Raw genomic sequence first — 24,798 nt, 5'->3', positions numbered from 1 at the left:
GAACTGTGTGCAGAAGTGCATATCCAATCCTCTGGAATGCCGTACTGTGTGCAGATGCGCGTATCTAATTCTAGGGCGGTGGTACTATGTGAAGACATCTGTATCTAATCCTCCAGCGTGTTGAAATGTGTGCAGATGTGCATATCTAATCCTCTCCCCGTGTGGTACTTTGTACAGACACATGTATCTAATCCTTCAATGTGTGCAACTGTGTGCAGACGCGCATATCTAATACTACGGCATGTGGTACTGTGCGCAGACGTGCGTTTCTAATCCTCTGGTGTGTGGAACTGTGTGCATATGTGCGTATCCAATCCTCTGGCGTGCCATACTGTGTGTAGACGCATGTATCCAATCCCCCGGCGTGTGGCACTGTGTGCAGACGCGTGTTTCTAATCCTCTGATGTGTGGAACTGTGTGCAGATGTGCGTATCCAATCCTCTGGCGTGCCGTACTGTGTGCAAATGCACGTATCTAATCCTCCCCCATGTGGTACTGTGTGTAGACGCGTGTATCTAATCCTATGGCGGTGGTACTACGTGAAGACATGTGTATCTAATCCTCTGGCTTGTTGAAGTGTGTGCAGATGTGCATATCTAATCCTCCCCGTGTGGTATTGTGTTAAGAGTTGCGTATCTAATCCTCCCCCGTGTGGTACTTTGTGCAGATACACATATCTAATCCTTCAGTGTGTACAACTGTGTGCAGACACACGTATCTAATCCTCTGGTGTGTGAAACTGTGTGCAGATACGCATATCCAATCCTCTGGCATGTGGTACTGTGTGAAGACGCATGTATCCAATCCCCCGGCGTATGGTACTGTGCGCAGACGCTCGTATCTAATCCTCTGGAGTATGGTACTGTGTGTAGACGCGCGTATCTAATCCTACAGCATGTGGTACTGTGTGCAGACACGCATATCTAATCCTCTGGTGTGTGGAACTGTGTGCAGATGCATGTATCCAATCCCTCGGCGTGTGGTACTGTGTGCAGATGTGTGTATCTAATCCTTCGGCGTGTGGAATTGTGTGCAGATGCACGTATCTAATCCTTCAGTGTGTGGAACTGTGTGCAGTTAATTCTCTGGCATGTGTTACTTTGTGCTGATCTGTGTATCTAATCCTCTGATGCGTGTATCTCAGTTTGGATATCAGTGTTGTATTGTGCATGTGGAGTGACCGTGTGTATTGCAGTTGGAATATGAGTGAAAGTCTTGCAGGTTTATATTGGCTAAAGGGGGAGGGGGCATTGTGTTGGGAATGCTGTATCTCAGCAATGGTACATCCGAGCAAGTTGGAGTCTTGTCTTAAACCTTCCCGGATACCTGAAGTATCTCTGCACCATTTGGTGAAGATCGGTCCAGTCATTTGGTCGCGCATAGAGAACAGACAGACAGACAGACTGACAAGAATTCATTTTTATAATATAGAGAGATTCTGAGCTAAATCTTATAATATAGTCACACAGTTTTGTGTTGCAGATTTGGTCTACCAGACACAAATAGCAAATCTGTTTGATAAGGCTCTATACAACAGCATACTGAAGATAGTCAAGAAAAAATGTATTACAGAGATCAAACTTATATGCAGTGAGGAACTGCTGTAGGAAGCAAGAATTTAGCTTCTCTTTATGGAAGTCCAAACAGAAACGGGTGTTAAACCTATGGAAAGGAAAACACAGCACCAGCCACCAATATATGGTATATTATGAAATGAATCAATATATACACATTATTCCATTTATATATGAATTATAAATATCTTAACCCATAATCGCCATAGACCACTTTGGAAAGTACCAAAAAGCCCTTCACCACTCTGCCTCTACCATCATATTAAATATTAACCCTGAAATTAATTCTGGTTATTTGGGATATTTCCCGGAATACTGAGCTACTGTGCAAAAACATGTGCATGCAAAAAGTTCCCAAAACAAACTTTATTGATAAGCATTTTGCTTTGTTTGCCTGATTAGTAGGGCTCACTTTATATCTTTATACTGACTCCTGGTTTTTCATCCAGACCAATGGCAACTTCCATTGTACTACAAACAAGGTACTGTACTATGCAAAAGACAGGTGTGGAAACAGTGCTGCAACGTAAGAATGTTTTCAAAAATAAAAGTCTTAATAATTTACTTTTGTCAATTTAAAAATGAAGTGAATGAACAAAAGAGAAATCTAAATTAGGCTCCTTGCAGACCACCGAGGTGTGGGTCAGTGTGCTATCCATGTATTTCACGGATAGCACACTGACCCATTCTTTTCTATGGACCCGTACACACGACTATGAATTTCACGGTCCCGTTTGCGAGCCGACACGCCGGGCCACATCAGATAGAACAGGTCCTATTCCTGTCCTATTTTGCAGCCCGTACTTCCATGGCTCCTATTCATTTAATGGAAGGAGCCGCTGAAGCATGGTTTGTGCATGGACAGCACATGGGGACATCCCCGCGTCCCCAGTATGCAACCCTTGCTTTTAATTCACATGCCATTTTAAATATCAGATGATCCATCTATGCGCCTCTTGTTGTCATTCCATTTCGTCATTGCTCTCCCAACCACTGGGGCACGCAACATTGAATAGTGCTGACATCTTGGCTTAGACGCATGCCGGAGTGATAAAGGGGTCTATCAGTTTAAGGATTTTGTTCCTGTCAATTTGCAACAAGTGGTGATACCTAGTACACAACAAACAGGAGGCATTGCACAATCATCCCAAACCACTTGATGTTTTTGAGGTGTCACATGACTAAATAATGTGCTTTCATTCTGAATTTGATGCCCCTCCCACTTGCCACAGATTGGAGCAAGGTGATTGAAAATTTGATCACTTGCAGATCTTTGCGACATTTGCTACCTTAGTTTGTATAACTTTACAGTTTGTCCTTGGTGTTGCAATTTCAATGAATGCCTTTAATATGAGTCCAGACACCATTATGCTCAGTGTACTGGCTTCTCTTGTATTTCCCTTTTTCTACCTAATTTCTCTATATTTCTGTTATATTACAATCCAACATTATAATATTTTTTGTTTCGTTGTCTAGATTAACTCTGCAATGTTCTGAATACACCAGTGCAAAAACGTTCAAAAGCACAGGCGAAATGAAACCATCTCATCAAAAGCCCAAGACCCGTGGGTGTGTTTTTCTTGATGGCAGCGTTTCCTGAGATTTTTTAAAGGGTCAAAGAGCTAAAAGGAATTTTGGTTTTTGAACAGTTAAAGGAAATCATTTTAGAGGCAGATGGTTTATATCTAAAGAACTGTCCCATCTCTGCGTTATCCTTGCTCACTTTGTTTACTCCATCTCAGTAATTAGTCCTTATCATGTCTCATTAATGAAACATAAACCGCCACATGTACTCATTAATAGGAGCTTCTGGCAAGTACACATTAAACATGGGGTGTAGTACAGAAGGCTACCTGGTATAAAACTTAACGCTGGACAATTCCCAACGCCAAGTGTCACTTGCTCCAACTTTTGGGGTTGTCTTGCCTCGTAATAAGTGGAAATTTTTATGGCAGCAAAAGAATTTCAGTGCAAGTTTACAAAATAAGTATCAGAAACCCAAAATGAGATAACTTAAGACCTTGGTTTCTTGGTAATGGACAGTTAGGATGATTTTAACATGTTGGCAGTTTAAAGGTCAAATGTGGGTTAGCAATTCCCAGATATCACTAGCTTAGCACCATTTTTATATTGTTGAGAATATTAAATCTTGATATTAAAAAAAAATAATAATCATTTGCATAACTACACTGTATAGCATCCTCAATGTTCTTCTGCCAAGTACTCACTACTCAAAGAAATGACATTAAACTACTTCCAAGGTTAGGACCATATGCAGAACTATCTGTTAACATTACCTAGAGAGATGTATGATTATGAAAAACAAACTTTCAGTTCAGGGCTGCAGATCCTGCACGTGCTCTGAGCATTGTCCTTCATCCTGAAGTACCTTCTGCATTGAGATTATTCATGGCCCCTGTTCTTCACTGAGTGAAAGCTGTAGTACCCGGACAGGGTCTGCTACTGCATTCACCTTAGGAGGTGTTTCTCCAATAACAAACCATGGATCAACTCTGAGATTAAAACTCTTCTTAAGGAGAAAAAGCGAATTTTTAGGTCTGGGGACAAAAATGGCCTGGGGGCGGTGCAGAAACAACTAAGACAACTGATCAGAGAAGGGAAAGCCAACTACAGGCGGAAGATGGAACTACAGATGGGGGAGGGTAGAGTCTCAAAGGTCTGGGACAGCCTGAAGGTGATATCCGGACATAAACAACAAATGGCAGCTCATCAGATTGAAGGTGACAGGAAGTGGCTTAATGAGCTTAATCTATTCTTCAATAGATTCGACTCCAAACCAACTCCCCCCTCACAAGCAACCCCCCTCCCCTCACACACCAAGACCCAACCCCCACCGACTGGCAGTAAATCGCAATCCGAATGTCTGATCCTCAAGGAGTCTCTGGTGTGTCGGGAAATTAAGAGAATTAAGGCAGACAAGGCCGGTGGGCCCGATGGGATAAGCGCAAGAGTTCTTAAAATGTGCAGTGACCAGCTGTGTGGTATTATTACGCACATGTACAATATGAGTCTAAAGCTAGGAGTGGTACCTCAACTGTGGAAAACATCTTGTGTGGTACCAGTCCCAAAGAAACCCAACCCGATGGACTACAATGACTACCGACCCGTAGCACTGACATTTCACCTGATGAAGGTCCTAGAGAGACTGGTCCTGACACACCTACGCCCCCTAGTGAGCTCCGCTCTGGACCCCCTCCAGTTTGCCTACCGGCCGGGCATTGGGGTAGATGACGCCATCATCCACCTTCTTCATAGAGCTCTCTCTCACCTGGAGAAACCAGGGAACACTGTGAGAATAATGTTCTTTGATTTCTCCAGTGCGTTCAACACCATTCAGCCAGAGCTACTGAGGGAGAAGCTGAACCTTGGTGGAGTGGACCATCACCTGTCCTACTGGATCCTAGACTACCTGACAAACCACCCTCAGTATGTGAGAGCCCAGGACTGTGTGTCTGACACTGTGATCTGTAGTACGGGGGCACCACAAGGTACAGTTCTTGCCCCATTTCTCTTCACACTGTACACTGCTGACTTTAGGCACAACTCCTCCAGCTGTTACTTACAGAAGTACTCCGATGACTCTGCTATAGTCGGCCTTATCACTGATGGCGACGATAGGGAATACAGAGACTTAAATCGGGATTTTGTTGAATGGTGCCAGCAGAACCAGCTCAGGATTAATGCTGGGAAGACCAAGGAGATGGTGGTGGACTTTAGTAAACGGAGAGGTGCTCCGACCCCGGTGGAGATCCAGGGGACATGCATTGAGATAGTCAGGACCTATAAGTATCTGGGTGTGCTCCTCAATAATAAACTAGACTGGGCTGATCACCTGGAGGCGCTGCACAGAAAGGGCCACAGCATACTCTACCTGCTCAGGAGGCTGAGGGCCTTCGGAGTCCAGGGGACACTTCTTAGGGCCTTCTTCAACTCTGTGGTTGCCTCAGCCATCTTTTTCGGTGTAGCCTGCTGGGGGAGCAGTATATCAACCAGGGACAGAAATAGACTTGACAGGCTGATCAGGAGGGCCAGCTCTGTCCTGGGGAGCCCCTTGGACCCAGTACAGGTGGTGGGTGACAGAAGGATACTGTCTGTGGTGACCTCCATGCGGGAGAACAAATCCCACCCCATGTATGGGACCCTGATGGGACTTGGCAGCACTGTAAGTAACCGTCTGCTTCACCCCAAGTGTGAGAAGGAGCGCTATCGCAAGTCCTTCCTTCCAACCGCGACCAGGCTGTATAATCTACATCAGACCAAGCGAAGATCACTCCGCACAGAGAACTAATGATTATGAATGTCCTCCTTCTTTCTTCTCTGTTCCCTAAGCTGCTATGGACTCCTAGCATATCTTTCTCAGCATATGTGTGTCTACTACTTCTGTAATATTTACTGTGTATTACCATGTATCTGTATTACTATGCAGCTGAAATATACTGAAATTTCCCCACTGTGGGACTATTAAAGGATTATCTTATCTTATCTTATCTTACAGCCAAGGGATGAGGATAAAGAGCTCAATACGTGAGTACTTAAGGGTGAAGGACTACCTTCACACCACTTGCAGGACCTGCGGGCCTGGATCAAGCTTAGATTTTCACAGATGTTATTACTATCAACATATACCAGTATGTTATTACTATCACCACCTCCACCAGTATCAATTCTATGCAATCTTCAATAGTTTTCTGTCCCCTGTATCCAGCACCTTTGGATTTTTTTCTCCCATCACTCCTTAGCAAAAATTCTGCTTTCTACTGTCAGGCAGTTCTGGACTGCAGCAGACAGAGTTCTCCCACCTTACAGTATAATATAGAAGTCCTCAGGAAAAGAAAGGGTACAAAGAATTGGTGTTGGAGGTGGTGAAAGATTTTCTTTAAAGTGTATGTGCTGTTCTTGGTTTGGTTGGTTTGGTTTGGTGAACATTTTTTGGTAATAAACTGAACTTACCTATGCTGTAGCCTATGTACATTGGGGCAAAAGGACTGGGAGTGATCCAGTTGTGAAGAGCTGAGAGAAGAGGAAGAGAGAAGAAAAAGGAAAAAAAGAGAGGGGCTGAGGGGAAGTATAGGAACATATATGGCAACACAAGACAACTGAGAACAATAGACACAGTATTTAATAGGGATAAGAAAGAGGGAAACAAGATGGATGTGTGTCTCACGCTGTTCCTGCTGCTGCCTAACTAGTGCCCTTAGGGCTAGTTCACACGGGGCTCCACATGAACACATTCCGTCGTGGCTTTCCGCTCCGGATTATGCCCAAATGAATGGGCCTAGTCTGGAGGGTGGTGTTACGAGGTGGACGCCACGGCTGGATCAGCCGCGGAATCCGCTTGAATAAAGGGCAGCTCGCTTCTTTTTTCCATGAGTGGGAACAAACCGCTCACGGAAAAAAAGAAAGCTAGCAGTCTACATCAACCTCTATTGTGAGGGGACGGATTTTGAAGTAGATTCTGGTCCTGTGCTAAGGAGTTTCAAGTATCTCCTCAAAACAGAACAACTAGGCACAGGAACCCTGTTTTAGAAAGATAGCCCATGTGTAATATTTGTGAGCTTCCCTACAATACTAAGCGGTTCAAGACTAATACATTTTTTTACTGCTCAGATTCCCTTTGTAGACAGTGTGAGCAAAATGGGGGATTGGTCCAACAAAGGAGAAGTATGAATGTCCGCGGAAACAATTCCAAATGAAATTAGTCAACTAGCAGATAATCAATTCAATTCCGCTCCCCCCCCCCCTCCGGAATAGCAGCATCACTCCTGCCGCTGCTGGCTTCATGCAGGGAAGGAGCATAGTGATGTTACAGGCATCTGTGCCGGCGTCTAATCCTCCCTCTCTATTACAGCGGATGCCGGGTCTGTATTCGCATTGAGAATGCTAGACTGGTCTCACCAGCTATGAGCGTGCACACAGGGCCAGCAGCATCTCGCCACTGGCTTTGCATATGTAACCCCACCCACCAATGATGCAACAAAGCAGGAAGACAGAAGATTTTACAGCAACGAAGACTGGTGAGTATGCGACGTGGGAATACCCCTTTAACTACCCTTTCGGGTTAACATGGGAGTCAATGAAAGTCCATAGGACTGATTGTACAATCAATATACTCATAATTTTCAAGCACGAGCTCCCTAAACAGTATTTCTTGAAGGAACACCCCCTTAGTGCTGAGTTTAGGCAACATGCATCTCTCTGACAAAGGACCATGGCTGAAACGTCACGTTCTCTGCCATTCAATCAATAAAGAAGGCTAACTAACATCTGACCTCTCTGAGTGTGCAAAGTTCATTAACACTAGAAATGCTACAAGGTATGGTTTGAATTGTATTCATACACTCTATAGCACTATGGCAGTGGTTTATAGTAGCTGAGGGAGATGATAGATTCCCTTTAAGGCAGGGGATGCAAATACCATTGAGAGATATAGAGCAGGCAGGGGACAACGGTGCTGGTGCTGCTGGTGTTGTCTTTGTAGAGGACATAGAGCAATCTGTGGCCATATTAGATCTGTCCAGGCGGGAAGAGAGTCGCAACTGGCTAAATCAGGTTAATGGGGATGTTGGATATTGTGGAGGCTTTCCCACTTGTTCCCTGAGTATTCTATGAATATCACAAGTCATTTCTGGGCCTGTCTCTGACTGTTATGCCACTTTGTGTATGTAAGAGAGTATGTGTAAGTGAAGAGTATGGAAGCTCCATGCATGCACGTTTAGTCTCCCTGCATGTCAAGACCATGCCCCCTTGTACAAGCATTTTTAACTCATTTTCCCCACTTCTTTCAAATAAATTGTAAGCTCTTGCAAGCAGGGCCTTCACTTCTATTGTTGAAATTGATCATACATATATTACTCTGTAATGCCTAGTTTTGCCTGTACATACTCCCTGATCTGTAAACTGCTGCGAAATATGTTATACTATATAGATAAATACATTTTTTAAAGGGGCTCTATCATTGGCAAAAGTCATTTTTAACTAATCACATATATGCATAGTCTTTAGAAAGGCTATTCCACACCTACCATTTGTATGTAAATACCTTCAGTAGTCTTTGAATAAGTCCGTTTTTATTCATATGCTAATTAGCTTCTCCCCGTGCACAGGAAGTTCTCAGCAGCCTCCTCTCTATGTACTATGTGTGAGAGCAGGGAGGAGGAGTCATCAGCAGCAGCCTGTGCTGTATATACAGAAGACAGTACACGAAGAGACTTCCGAGGTGCACGGACAGGCTAATTAGCATATGAATAAAAACAGACTTATTCCAAAACTACTGAGGCAATTTGCATACAAAAGGTAGGTGTGGAATAGCCTTACTAAAGGCTATGCAAGGATGTGATTAGTTAAAAATGACTTTTTCCAATGATAGAGCCCCTTTAATGGTAGTCACAGTATTAAAAAAAAAAAATCTCAATAAAGGAAATTTCTAAATGTTTAAGGCAAATTTCCATATTTTTACTCTGTGTAAATAAAAATTCTCAGTGGTTTAACTATTGTATTTGAAATGTTAGCTGTAGCGTAAGCAGTGAAGTATGTGATCTTTTGTGGCTTATTCACACATATATCAGTTGAGCTTCAGCACAGCTTGATCAGATCATTTTCTGCATGGACAGATAGTTAACATCAGCTGGCAAATTTTCTGAATATTTTTCCAGAGTCTCATCTAATGATTCAACACTAAACTTGAGGAAAGCTTTGTACATCTCATAAGAAAGCATTCAGGCCCCTTACAAGCCTTCTTGAATTCATAAATTAGCCAAAGCATTTAAATCTTCACAAGCAGATTATGTTTAGCATCAGCGGTTACTTTTATAGGGGGAAAACTGTACAAGTAGCTCTATCAGTGATATATCTAGAACGACAACATCCAGCTGCTGCTCTTGACCTGTGACTATTATTTCTCATGTGTCCCATGGATGGGCATTACTGCATTACTTCACTTTTATTTTATACTATGTAAAGTAGTTGTAAGGAAATGGATTAAGACTTCAATCTGTTAATACAAGAGAATAAGACTAAACAAAGCAGAGTTAAAGCAACCCCTTGGAGTGGATTGATACCAGCATCACAGACTACGCTATATATGCTGAGCTTCAATAGTCTAAGGGGGCGTTCACACTACCGTCTGTGTCCGACAGGTAGTGTCCACTCCTAGTGTCCGTTCAAAATCTCGCACGGACATTAGGAGCGGACACTAGCTGTGTCCGTGACACTTTTCATTCATTTAAATGGCGATCGGGTGCGTTCTTATGCACTCTGTGCCCTTCCTTCACTGTCCACATGTAAAGATGTTCGACTTTTCAAGCGGACAGAAAAACCCGACATGTAGGTTTTTCTGTCCGCTTGAAAAGTCGGACATCTTTACATGCGGACAGTGAAGGAAGGGCACGGAGTGCAAAAGAACGCACCCGATCGCCATTTAAAGAGGACCTTTCATCAGATCGGGCACATGCAGTTTTATATACTGCTGGAAAGCTGACAGTGCGCTGACAGTGCGCTGAATTCAGTCCCGGTACCGTAGCGCTTTATAGTCAGAAGGGCATTTCTGACAGTTATCCAGGGACGCCCTTCTGCCCAGCAGCACCTATCGCGCTGTACTGTGGAGCGGGGAGGAACACCCTCCTCCCCGCTCCACAGTACAAGCGCTGCTGGGCAGAAGGACGTTCCTGGCTAAGTGACAGAAAGGCCCTTCTGACTGTAAAGCGCTATGGTACCGGGACCGATAGCGCTTTATACCGGGCACAGATCGGGAAAGTCGACAGTGCGCTGAATTCAGCGCACTGTCTGCTTTCCAGCAGTGTATAAAACTGCCTGTGCCCAATCTGATGAAAGGTCCTCTTTAAGTGAATGACAAGTGTCACGGACACAGCTAGTGTCCGCTCCTAATGTCCGTGCCAGATTTTGAATGGACACTAGCAGCAGACACTACCTGTCGGACACAGAAGGTAATGTGAACACCCCCTTAGGCTGACCAGTTCTGCTAACCAGTGGCGGATCCAGGGTTTGCGGGGCCCTGGGCAATTGACTTTGGCGGGGCCCTACGCGCACTTTTATGTTGCCTCCGCCCATTCTCATTCATTTTTCATGTGATTCCACACAGTATAATCCTCCTACAGTCACCCGTAAATTATATGTCCCCCCTCCATCTCTCCCCATTTTCATATACAGCCTTCATCTACCCCTAGTTTCATGTCCCCCCCCTCTATCTCTGTCCCCAGTTTCATGCCATTCTCCCCCTTTATCTGCCCACAGTTTCATGTCCCCCCCCGTCTCTGCCCCAGTGTCATGCCGTTCTCCCCCCTTCATCTGCCCCAACGTCATGCCATTTTCCCCCCTTCATCTGCCCCAGTGTCATGCCATTCTCCCCCCTTCATCTGCCCCAGTGTCATGCCATCCCCCCTTCATCTGCCCCAGTATCATGCCATTGTCCCCCCTTCATCTGCCTCAGTGTCATGCCGTTCTCCCCCCTTCATCTGCCTCAGTGTCATGCCGTTCTCTCCCCCTTCATTTGCCCCAGTGTCATGCCGTTCTCGCCCCTTCATCTGCCCCAGTGTCATGTTGTTCTCCCCCCTCCATCCACCCCAGTGTCATGCTATTCTCCCCCCTTCATTTGCCACAGTGTCATGCTGTTCTCTCCCCCTTCATCTGCCCCAGTGTCATGCCGTTCCCCCCCCCTTCATCTGCCCCAGTGTCATGCTGTTCTCCCCCTCCATCTGCCCCAGTGTCATGCCATTCTCCCCCCTTCATCTGCCCCAGTGTCATGCTGTTCTCCCCCCCTCCATCTGCCCCAGTGTCATGCTGTTCTCCCCCCTCCATCTGCCCTAGTGTCATGCTGTTCCCCCCTCCCCTTCATTTGCCCCCCAGTTTCTTTGGGCCCCCTCCATCTTTGTCCCCAGTTTCATGCCGTTCTCTCCCCACCCCCTTCATCATCCCCAGTGTCATGCCGTTCCCCCCCTCCCCTTCATTTGCCCCCCAGTTTCATGGGCCCCCTTCATTATGTTCCACCTTAATATTTAATACAAAACAAACACTTACACTCACCTTCTATCACTCACCTTCCATCGTTCCCCCGACGCTCCTCTCTCTCTCTCCAGTCACATACGCGATGCAGGAGCTGTGACCTCAGCTCCTGCTTAGCTGCGGCCCGGCTTGCGTGTGTAAGCGTGATGTGATGACGTCATCGCGCCTACACACGCAAGCCGGGCCGGAGCTTTAAAGCAGGAGCTGATCTCACAGCTCCTGCATCGCGTATGTATTCAGCTCATCGGCGGATGGACACCGATGAGCTGAAATCGTGACAGGCAAGTGGCGGGGGGCCCCCAGAGGCTCTGTGGGCCCCGGCACTTGCCCGACTATGCCAAGGCTGACCGGACGGGACCATCTTGTTAGGGCCGGGCCGCGGGGCCGCTAGGCTCGCCCGGCCCTGGATCCGCCCCTGCTGCTAACATCAAAAGGACTAGAAAGGAGGGCACCAGGTACTTTAAAGGGGCTCTATCACTAGGAAAAGTCATTTTTAACTAATCACACCTTTGCATAGCCTTTAAAAAGTCTATTTCACACCTACCTTTTGTATGTAGATTGCCTCAGTTGTTTCTGAATAAGTCCGTTTATATTCATATGCTAATTAGACTAGTGCACGATAGATGGTGCACACCTCTCTGCTGTTTTCTATGGGAGACTGCTGCTGATGACTCGCTTCCTGTTTGCTTCACACACATAGAAGATAATAGGAGAGAAGGGGCTGCTGCGAACTTCCTGAGCTGGCTGGAAGCTCATTAGCATATGAATAAAAACGGACTTATTCAGACACCACTGAAGCAATCTACATACAAAAGGTAAGTGTGGAATAGCCTTTCTAAAGCCTATGCAAGCATGTGTTTAGTTAAAAATGACTTTTCCCAGTGATAGAGCCCCTTTAAATATACATTTCTGAAGTGATGTTAAATTATATGGAGATCTGGAGGGTTGCTTTAAAGGTAAATGTATATACACTGCTCAAACAATAAAGGAAACACTCAAATAACACATCCTAGATCTGAATGAATGAAATATTCTCATTGAATACTTTGTTCTGTACAAAGTTGAATGTGACAACAAAATCACACAAAAATCATCAATGTTAATCAAATTTATTAATCAATGGAGGCCTGGATTTGGAGTCACCACCAAAATTAAAGTGGAAAAACACACTACAGGCTGATCCAACTTAGATGTAATGTCCTTAAAAAAATGTCAAAATGAGGCTCAGTAGTAGTGTGGCCTCCACGTGCCTGTATGACCTCCCTACAATGCCTGGGCATGCTCCTGATGAGGTTGCGGATGGTTTCCTGAGGCATCTCCTCCCAGACCTGGACTAAAGCATCTGCCAACTTCTGGACAGTCTGTGGTACAACGTGATGTTGGTGGATGGAGCAAGACATGATGTCCCAGAAGTGCTCAATCGGATTCAGGTCTGGGGAACAGGCGGGCCAGTCCATAACTTCAATGCCTTCATCTTGCAGGAACTGCTGACACACTCCAGCCACAGGAGGTCTGGCATTGTCCTGCATTAGGAGTAACCCAAGGCCAACCGCACCAGCATATGGTCTCACAAGGGGTCTGAGGATCTCCTCTCAATATATAATGGCAGTCAGGCTACCTCTGGCGAGCACATGGAGGGCTCTATGACCCTCCAAAGAAATGCCACCCCACACCATTACTAACCCACTGCTGAAGGACGTTGCAGGCAGCAGATCATTCTCCATGGCGTCTCCAGACTCTGTCACATCAGTCACATGTGCTCAGTGTGAACCTGCTTTCATCTGTGAAGAGCACAGGGCGCCAGTGGCGAAGTTGCCAATCCTGGTGTTCTGTGGAAAATGCCAAGTGGCCTGCACGGTGTTGGGCTGTGAGCACAACCCCCATCTGTGGACATCGGGCCCTCATACCAGCCTAATGAGCCAGTTTCTAACCGTTTGTGCAGACACATGCACATTTGTGGCCTGCTAGAGGTCATTTTGCAGGGCTCTGGCAGTGCTCCTACTGTTCCTCCTTGCACAAAGGCGGAGGTAGCGGTTCTGTTGCTGAGTTGTTTCCCTCCTATGGCCCCCTCCATGTCTCCTGGTGTACTGGCCTGTCTCCTGGTAGCACCTCCAGCCTCTGGACGCTACGCTGACAGACACAGCAAACCTTCTTTCCTTAGCGCGTATTGAAATGCCATCCTAGATGAGCTGCACTACCTGAGCCACTTGTGTGGATTGTAGAGTCCGTCTCATGCTACCACAAGTGTGAAAGCACAACCAACATTCAAAAGTGACCAAAACATCAGCCAGAAAGCATTGGTACTGAGATGTGGTCTGTGGTCCCCACCTGCAGAACCCCTCCTTTATTGAGTGTGTCTCCATAATTGCCAATAATTTCCATCTGTTGTCTGTTCCATTTGCACAACAGCATGTGAAAGTGATTGTCAATCACGTTCATGTTCTGTGGAATCACATGAGTCCTCTCCAGTCTCCAGTCATCAGCTCTGAACAGGATCATGTGATACAGCATGAGGTCCCTGTTTCTAAGACTGGGTTCAAACCAGCATTTGAAGTACGTTCAGGTTTTCTGTTCGCAAATCTGCTTGAAAAATGCAAAGAGAAAAGCCCTGCAAGCAGCACTTTTTTTCTTCACTTGCTTTGTGCGGAAACCACATGGACTTCATTATAGTCTATGGGGTCTGTGTGTTTTCCCAGTAAACTGCTTTAGGGCACCTTCACACAGAGGATACGCTGGCTGATTCGGAATGTGTAAACGTTCCAAATCAGCGGCGTTTAAAACAGGTCCCATTGCTTTCTATGGGAGCCGGCATACGTACGCTCCCCATAGAAATAAATGGGCTGCTTTTTTCCATTCATTTCCATGGGGAGTGCACGTATGCCAGCTCCCATAGAAAGCAATGGGATCTGTTTTAAATGCCGCTGATTTGGAACGTTTACACATTCCGAATCAGCCAGCATATACTCTGTGTGAAGGGGCCCTTACTATGCGTATAGGTTTCTGTTCTAGGGGTCCCCAAGCAGACTCCACAAACGGAAACCCAAACACTGATATGAACCAGGCCTAACAGGGTTTCCTCCTGTGTACTCAATATCAACAGAGCAATTGCATGCAGGGCTTCACTCCATTCAAGCCTATAAAGCTGCTGCAGATTGCTCTTTCAGTACATTGAGCACTGGCCATACAGTGGGGCAAAAAAGTATTTAGTCAGTCACCAATAGTGCAAGTTCCAGCACTTAAAAAGATGAGAGGCGTCTGTAATTTACATCATAGGTAGACCTCAACTATGAGAGACAAAATGTGAAAACAAATCCAGAAAATCACATTGTCTGATTTTGTAAGAATTTATTTGCAAATTATGGTGGAAAATAAGTATTTGGTCACCTACAAACAATCGATTTCTGGCTCTCACAGACCTGTAACTTCTTCTTTAAGAGTCTCCTCTTTCCTCCACTCATTACCTGTAGTAATGGCACCTGTTTAAACTTGTTATCAGTATAAAAAGACACCTGTGCACACCCTCAAACAGTCAGACTCCAAACTCCACTATGGTGAAGACCAAAGAGCTGTCAAAGGACACCAGAAACAAAATTGTAGCCCTGCACCAGGCTGGGAAGACTGAATCTGCAATAGGCATCCAGCTTGGATTGAAGAAATCAACTGTGGGAGCAATAATTAGAAAATGGAAGACATACAAGACCACTGATAATTTCCCTCGATCTGGGGCTCCATGCAAAATCTCACCCCGTGGGGTCAAAATGATCACAAGAACGGTGAGCAAAAATCCCAGAACCACGCAGGGGGACCTAGTGAATGAACTGCAGAGAGTTGGGACCAATGTAACAAAGCCTACCATCAGTAACACACTACGCCACCAGGGACTCAGATCCTGCAGTGCCAGACGTGTCCCACTGCTTAAGCCAGTACATGTCCGGGCCCGTCTGAAGTTTGCTAGAGAGCATTTGGATGATCCAGAAGAGTATTGGGAGAATGTCCTATGGTCTGATGAAACCAATCTGGAACTGTTTGGTAGAAACACAACTTTTTGTGTTTGGAGGAAAAAGAATACTGAGTTGCATCCATCAAACACCATACCTACTGTAAAGCATGGGGGTGGAAACATAATGCTTTGGGGCTGTTTCTCTGCAAAGGGGCCAGGACGACTGATCTGGGTACATCAAAGAATGAATGGGGCCATGTATCGTGAGATTTTGAGTGCAAACCTCCTTCCATCAGCAAGGGCATTGAAGATGAAACATGGCTGGGTCTTTCAACATGACAATGATCCAAAGCACACCGCCAGGGCAATGAAGGAGTGGCTTTGTAAGAAGCATTTCAAGGTCCTGGAGTGGCCTAGCCAGTCTCCAGATCTCAACCCCATAGAAAACCTTTGGAGGGAGTTGAAAGTCCGTGTTACCAAGCGACAACCCCAAAACATCACTGCTCTAGAGGAGATCTGCATGGAGGAATGGGCCAACGTACCAACAACAGTGTATGCCAACCTTGTGAAGACCTTACAGAAAACGTTTGACCTCTGTCATTGCCAACAAAGGATATATAACAAAGTATTGAGATGAAATTTTGTTACTGACCAAATACTTATTTTCCACCATAATTTGCAAATAAATTTTTACAAAATCAGACAATGTGATTTTCTGGATTTGTTTTCTCATTTTGTCTCTCATAGTTGAGGTCTACCTATGATGTAAATTACAGACGCCTCTCATCTTTTTAAGTGGTGGAACTTGCACTATTGGTGACTGACTAAATACTTTTTTGCCCCACTGTACATATGTATCACTTCTCCATTTGCATTGAGCAAAAAGAGGAACATTTAAGCCTATTCAGTGGATAGGGGACCTATATTATTAATGGAAAAATTCCACTTTCCTTAGTGGAAATACTTGGATTATGATTCTGCATGGCTCCGATTCCGTCATACAGACTCCATTGGATGATGCACATCCCAAGTTACATATACTTAATATTAAAGAGATATACTGACTCCCACTGATGCTAATGGCAGAGTGATTTTAAATAGAGGGCTTTTTGCATATGCTTTGATAGTGAAAAAAAGCTGCCATTCATTTTGTTGGACAATTATAATATAGTGAATTTAAAAAAAAAATCTTAATTAATTAATTTAATTAATGTTATTAAATGATTAAATCTAAGTTTTTTATTTCTTTGTGTATTTTGACAGCACCACGTATTGATTATCTCTAAGTACTGATATTGATTCCAGGGGAACAAATGTTTATTTTTACTGATAATCAGGATGGCAGAGACATTGACAAACCAAAGTTATGCCACGTACAAAAGTATCCTCAAGTTAACATTGCGCACAGATACACCAAATTATTTAAAAGTACTTAAGGTGGCTTCACACTACCATTGGATGTTTGTTCTGATAGTATCTGTTAAAAAATTTTTATTTTTTTTTTAAACACATTAATGGACACTGATGGTAATGTGTCCATTTTTATAACTGTTCCATTTAATGCATCATTTAGTGTCCGTTAGTGTCTGTTTTTTACCGTCCATTTTTTTTTTTTGCTTTTTTTTGTTTTTGCTTTCTGAGCATGCATAGAAAAAAAAAGGAAAGTAATAGCAGACAGCATAATGTACACCCGTCCGTTACTGTCCATAACTGATAGACATTATTGTTAAAAAAAACATAATGGACGCTAGACGACCATCATGAAACCTTTATTTTTCACAGACACAAAAGTCCTGCATGCAGGATTTTTTATCCATGAAAAATAACGGATATGTGACAGATCTGGTAAATCCCATGGAAATCAATGGAATTTTTAAAGGATTTGTGACAGTTAGCTAGTGTCCATTGCTGAAATTTTGTAACGGACAATAGCAACAGACACAACTGTCTGTTAATCGAGTTGTCTCAAGCCAAGTCCGCAACTTATCACCTATACATAGGTAAGTGATCTGTTTATCCTGTGGGGGTCTAACAGATGTGACCCCCACTAATCATGAGACTGAGGCACAATCCTTAAGACTCTTGATCTATTGAAAACCTATACATCTGCTCAAGATAGTTAACTACAGCACTTAAAGGGGTTGTCCCATGAAAAACATCCTATCTATACTGCTAGTTTATGTGGATTTAAGACTTTTCCTAAATACATTTCTTTATCATTTCTTTATCAAAACTGCTTTGTTTGGCCACTATCTTAATTTATTCACTTCATTGTTGACACTGCCTTTCTATGGCCACTGGGCTTATCTGCTCATTTCCCAAGTGACTTAGCTGCCTGCTCTCAGTTGGGAGGGAGGGGCTGACAAGCAACGGAGCTCCTCAGATAGGGGAGGGGGGAGGTGAGAGCTCCGGGATTACTGTGCTGTCTATCTTCAGCTTTTCCACTTATCAGCCAGTTTAAAGAGGACCTTTCACCATTTTGCCCACAGGTAGTTCTATATACTGCCGGAAAGCTGACAGTGCGCTGAGTTCAGCGCACTGTCGGCTTTCCCGATCTGTGCACGGTGTGAAGAGCTTACGGTCCGGTACCGTAGCTCTTCTATGGTCAGAAGGGCGTTTCTGACAGTTAGCCAGAGACAGTATATAGTCAGCTTTCCGGCAGTATATAGAACTGCCTGTGGGCAAAATGGTGAAAGGTCCTCTTTAATTGAATTTGGCTGATAAGGGCTGAGATAAGGAGTCTGTTATCTCTGTATGTAATGCAAGCTGACTCAAATCCAGCTCTGCTACATCAATTTCCACATCAGCTTTATACTGTGGTAATGCTTTTACAACCAATCCCTCATTACTCACTGCAGACATATATAGCAGATAGCAGAGCAAGTGAAACCCCGCCCACCAATGTGTCGAGAAATCCAGGAAGTGAAGAGAACACAGAGCCCTGCAGGCTGCAGAACAAGAGATATGGAAATACCCCTTTAACTGTATTTAAGTATAGGCCATAAAAATAAAATCTTCGAAAACCCTGGTAATATATGGGAGTCCTCTATTCAGGGCATCCCCACTGGTTGCCACAACATAAAGTGACTATAAAGACCATCTTGGTTGACTAGACCTACAACATCCTTGAATTAAATGGACAACATTTGATCTCCATAAGAGCTATGTAATGCTTAAAGAGGGTCCACAATCTCCACCAAGTACACAATGCGTTTCTGCCGTGTTCTTTATTGCATTACTTTTTGGTTGTGGCTCAGTACGTGAGGCTGTTTTCGATAAAAAGGAAGTTAGATAGACTAATTAAGTATACAGATACAAGAGGAAAGTTGGTCCGCACGCCTTTATATTTTATAAAACTTCTTCTTTATTTCATTATTTAGAATTTAAAATAAATGATTACAAGTACAAAAAAGTGCCAGTGAACAAACTCCCCAAAAGTGTCTAATAAATAATCATGGCTGACACGTTTCTGGGCCATTGAGAACCTCTGGAGCATCATCAAAAGGAGTGTCTATAATGGCGGGAGGCAGTTCACATCTAAGCAACAGCTCTGGGAGGGTATTCAGTTCTCATGCAAAACAATTGAAGCAGAAACCATCCAAAACCTGACAAATTCAATGGACAACAGAGTTCAGAAGCTCCTTTCGATCAAGGGGTCCTATGTGCAAATGTAACATCACCTAGAATAAAGTTTTGACTTGAAAACTGTTTGATTTCAGTTTGTAATAACCTGCTAATGCTTATAATTTCACAAATGACCATTTTTTTGTTCTTTATAAAAATAAAAAAGTTGAAAACTCTGCTGTGCATAATAATTTAGAACATGCATTTTGAGTGCATTTTGTGGTTTTTTTAATTAAAATATACTGTTATCATAGGCAGTTTGTTCAAAAACCTTTCAATTGTACTCTAATAGTTGATGACTGGAAAATTACAATAACTGCAATTCATATATGTAATTTTTGAAAATATGAGAAAATATTATTTGCATAATAATTTGGAACACAGTGTATGTGCAGGGTCTTGCTGCTCTTCTATGACTGTGTAAACCTTCATATATGGTGTCTTATCAGTTTTATATTACTATTAGCCCCATTATGGCTGCAGCACATTTTACATTTCTGTCTAAAACAGGGTGCATATGCAATAAGGAGCAGTCTTTCCCCTTCCATTTCCAATATAACTACTAATGGCAGTAACTGCTTTCTTTACATGCAAGGAAATTATAAAATAGCAAACCAATAGCTGAGTCAAAAACCCAAGTGACCATAATATATGAGTTTTAGCGACACAAGACTCCAAATCTAGGTCATGATACAGCTGAAAATATCACACACACACAAATAAATCTGGGCACAATAAGAAAGCTTACTTGGGACTAATAAGAAATGTGATCAGTAATAACACAAGCATTTATTCAGAAATAAATATTCTCATATTCTCATCTTTGAGAATCTTCAGCGTAGTGTAAAAGCTTGGAAAGTTGTGTGAATTCCTCCCCACTCCATCCACTATGTAAAGAAAGCCAACACCCTCCCTCATGCACCCATTTTGAACATATCTTGCATTTTAATGATAGGGAATGAACAGAAAATTAGCTAAAAGCTCTGTCCTGGGGAGCCCCTTGGACCCAGTACAGGTGGTGGGTGACAGAAGGATACTGTCCGTGGTGACCTCCATGCGGGAGAACAAATCCCACCCCATGTATGAGACCTGGATGGCACTTGGCAGCACTGTAAGTGACCGTCTGCTTCACCCCAAGTGTGAGAAGGAGCGCTATTGCAAGTCCTTCCTTCCAACCGCGACCAGGCTGTATAATCTACATCAGACCAAGCGAAGATCACTCCGCACAGAGAACTAATGATTATGAATGTCCTCCTTCTTTCTTCTCTGTTCCTTAGATGCTATGGACTCCTAGTATATCTTTCTCAGCATATGTGTGTCTACTACTTCTGTAATATTTACTGTGTATTATCATGTATCTGTATTACTATGCAGCTGAAACATACTGAAATTTCCCCACTGTGGGACTATTAAAGGATTATCTTATCTTATCTTAAAAGGGAGACACTTAGTTGCAAAAACTTTAGGCTTAGGCACCACAGCAAAAAAAATGCCGCCTCAGGTTCCGATCCAAAGAACGAGTCGCCGCGACTGAAAGTTGGTGCACTGGATTGGCATCCAGCCGCGCACTCCGCTCCGGATTAGGCCCAATGAATGTGCCTAGTCCATAGGGTGGAGTTTCTTCAGGCCGAATCGCGAGGCAACTCGGCCCGAAGAATAAGCATCTCGCTTCCTGATTTCAATGGGAGCCGTGTTTTTGGTCAGGGTTTTGAGGCGATTACGTCCTCAAAACCCTGAACAAAAAAATCTGTGTGAACTTATCCACACAGAGTTTTTTGGTCATGGTTTTGAGGCTGTATTCGCTCAGGTGTTTTCATTGGGCCTAATCCGGAGCAGAGTGCGCGGCTGGATGCCAATGCAGTGCACCAGCTTTCAGTCGTGGCTACCCGGTTTTTGGATCGGATGCCTCCGCCTCAGGTTCCACCTCAGGTTCCAATCCAAAAAGCCCCGTGTGAACATACCCTTAGGCTGAGTTCACACAAAGTATTTTGGTCAGGATTTTGAGGCCGAATCCGCCTCAAAATCCTGACCAAAAAAACGTCTTCCATTGATTTCAATGAGATCCAGTCAGTTCTTTTTCCGGGAGCCGTTTGTTCCAACTCCCAGAAAAAAGCAGCGACGTGCACATTCTTTCAGGCGGATTCATCTCGCGACATCCACCTGAAGACACTCCCGACTAGGCCCATTCATTTGGGCTAATCCGGATTGGAGTGCCACGACTGGATGCCGATACATTGCTTCGGCATCCAGCCGTGTCTACTAAATTTTGGACCGGAACCCGAGGCGGCCTCCGTGTGAAATTCTGGTCCAAAATACCCAGTCTGAACCCGGCCGAAGGGTCCATTCACATGGAGGAAAATGGTGAGGAATTTGGTGTGGAATTTCAGAAAAAAATTCTGAAAAAAAAATCTCCCATTTACTTCAATGGGATCTTTTTTCTGCATGCTGCATTTTTATTCCGAAATGTGTGGATGAGAATAAACTAAATATAATTTTCATTCCTGGTACTTGAAGATGCAGTGTTTTGTTTTTTTTCTGATGCATATTTTGCAAAGTACAAGGCATAGAATGAATAGTGGTATTTTGCAATGTCTTTATGTCACCTGCTGGTTGGTAACAAGAAAGCCTATTTTAGAATTATTTATTAGTAGTAATAATAATAGTAAATGAATAATAAAAGTGTGTAATAGACCTTGATTTGAGAAATAAAGGATACGTGGATGTCAACCACAGCTGTGCGCAACCACAATTTATCAAATACAAGTAATGATTAGTAAAATTTAGGCAAAACCACACATGCATTTCCAAGATGCTTGCAGAAGAATGAATCTGGCAGATACACAATCCTTTCTCTCACACTCTCTGGCCTTTGTCCAGTGGAAGTTTATGTAAAGAGCAGAATATATTGCCCAGATACATAAACAGAAATTGTTTGGTGTCATTGGCGTATCTTCCTGGTTTGTCAAATGTGGTTAATTAGGATGATAGATGGATTACTGCATTAAGCTGCCCATTTCTCTTCCTCTCTTTTACTCATTATAGACCACTTGCTATAATTGTGTGGGATTTGTTTCTGAAAAAGTAAAGGAATGCCGAGTATTGTTCCAACTTACAAAATAATATTTCATCTTTTAAAAGTGTGTAAAGTTATATATAGGAAAACTGTAAAAAAAAAAAATTGTAAATGCCAAATCGTGGTGTTTATGCTATGTGTAACCCCGGCCTAAAACTTTCACTACTTATCTATTACCTGCGTCCGAATAAATAGGAATCATTGTCATCAGTGAGGCCTCGTTCACAACTGCGTTCAGTAATCTGTTCGGGTAGTCCGCATGGGGACTACTGAATGCATTTGCAAGTCCGTATGCTTGCCGCAAGATCTCCGCATGAGTCATGCGGACAGGAAAGTAGATTGTGAACTACTTTCCTGTCCGCATGCTCCCTGTGGAGATCTCGCAGCAAGCAAAAGGACCCCATTATAGTCTATGGGGTCTGTGTGTTTTCACTGGCACACTGCTTGCCAGTGCGTTTGATGTTCCGTTCGGGGGGGTCCCCATGCGGACTCCCCCGAATGGATTACCAACGCAGATGTGAACGAGGCCTGAGATGTACACAGGGTTTTGTATTAGTGGAGATTCATGGCCATGATATATATATACCTAGTACCTAGTGACACATATAAACATATTTACTGGATATCTTTTATAATGGTGGTGGGCACAGAAGAACAGGACTGCTCCAGTCATGAAGAAACTGACCATCAGCTGTCTGCCATCTGCTGGTGAAGGGAAACATCTCTCATGTAGTCTTCACCTTTCACCAGAAGATGACTGCATACAAATGGTCTAAACATCCAGAAGAGAAGAGCAGTGCGGATGAGCCAAGGAAGGAGTAAGGAGATGGGTAGGAGAAAGGAAGGGAGGAGTTTTTAACTCCCCCAGATGTGGCTAGTTTTGACAAAACCCAGTAGTACAATAGTCAAAAAAAAAAAACCCTGAAGGGCCTTACTGCAGTAGAGAACCAGAATGGAGTCAGCAGTCATGAGCTGTTTGTGAAGAAGTCATCACTGCAACCTGTAATTGTCTGTCACTGGTTAATTGGCACAAACTGGTTGAGCACGTCAAGCCAGTACCAATATATATATATATATATATATATATATATATATATATATATATATATATATATATATATATGTGTATATTCATACTAGTTGACCCATGAATCTTAGCAAGTGAAGTTACAGTCTCAGCATATGTGTGTCTACTACTTCTGCAATATTTACTGTGTATTATCATGTATCTGTATTACTATGCAGCTGAAACATACTGAAATTTCCCCACTGTGGGACTATTAAAGGATTATCTTATCTCTTATCTTATCTTACATAGGAGGTGGCAATGAACATGATGAAACAAATCTGATGTAAAGACTTCAGTTAAATCCTTAAAGTTAATTACACAGGGCAGACCAACTATATATAGCTTTAATTAAACAGTGTTTCAGTGGCGCTAGGTTCACAGCTGCGTTGGGGTTACCATTCTTCAATTTAAAAAGCAGTTATCCATGGAAACCTGCGGACCCCATGGACTATAATGGTGTCCGCCGATTTTCCGTCCGAAAAATGCTTGCAGGACTTTTCTCTCCGCATTTATTAAGTGGAATGGGGAACGGAATCCACGGTCAGCGAACACTGATGTGACCCCAGCCTTACTTAGAAGTTAAAGTACTGACCCTACTACTCTATTCTTTCTGAATAATTGTAGCTTTAAACTATTTGAGTGCCACTCAGGTGCTCATACCTCCCAACCATCCCGATTTCCGCAGGACATTCACGATTTCGGTGACGTGTCCCGTGGTCCCGGTTGGAGGGAGGTATGTCCCGATTTCAACTCAGATCTGTATCTGGAGGACGCAGATCTGAGTTGAATACATATGCGACTAAAGCAAGGATCTGTCACAGCTCAGTTCCTTGCTTTGCCGCTGCACTCCAGCTAGTGGCTGTGTAGACGTGATGTGATGACGTCACATCGCACCTACAACTGTGTTAGCGAGACTGCGGAGAGAGCAGCGGGGGAGTGAGGAAAGGGTGAGTATAAGAAGTTTTTGTGTGTAGACATTGAGGTGGAACATGAAACTGGGGGCAGATGAAGGAGGGGACGGCATGACACTGGGGGCAGAGATGAAGGGGACCTGAATCTGGGGGCAGAGATGTGGAGACATGAATCTGGGGGCAGAGATATGGAGACATGAATCTGGGGGCAGAGATGGGTTGACATTAATCTGGGGCAGAGATGGGGGGACATGAATCTGGGGGCAAAGATGTGGGCACATGAATCTGGGGGCAAACATGTGGGGACATGAATCTGGGGGCAGAGATGTGGGGACATGAATCTGGGGGCAGAGATGTGGGGACATGAATCTGGGGGCAGAGATGGGGGGACATGAATCTGGGGGCAGAGATGGAGGGGACATGAATCTGGGGGCAGATATGGGGGGACATGAATCTGGGGCAGAGATGGGGGAACATTAATCTGGGGAAGAGATGGGGGACATGAATCTGGGGGCAGAGATGGGGGACATGAAACTGTGGGCAGAGATGGAGGGGGGACATGAAACTGG

General features: G+C 44.0%; 1 protein-coding gene across 1 annotated transcript in view; it reads right to left on the bottom strand.

The window, feature by feature from the left end:
* The window catches only part of LOC142194808 (serine/threonine-protein kinase 38), a 432,602-nt gene extending 408,947 nt beyond the window's left edge, over positions 1 to 23,655 (bottom strand). The window contains exon 1 of the mRNA XM_075264178.1: positions 23,648 to 23,655. The gene's annotated coding sequence lies outside the window, so the exon portion shown is untranslated. The remainder of the gene's footprint in view (positions 1 to 23,647) is intronic.
* Positions 23,656 to 24,798: the final 1,143 nt, after the last annotated feature.

Source organism: Leptodactylus fuscus, chromosome 2 (assembly GCF_031893055.1).
Source record: "Leptodactylus fuscus isolate aLepFus1 chromosome 2, aLepFus1.hap2, whole genome shotgun sequence".
Classification (NCBI taxonomy): Eukaryota; Metazoa; Chordata; class Amphibia; order Anura; family Leptodactylidae; genus Leptodactylus; species Leptodactylus fuscus.
Note: the sequence above shows the minus strand (reverse complement) of the source record. Positions and strands in the feature narration are given on the sequence as shown.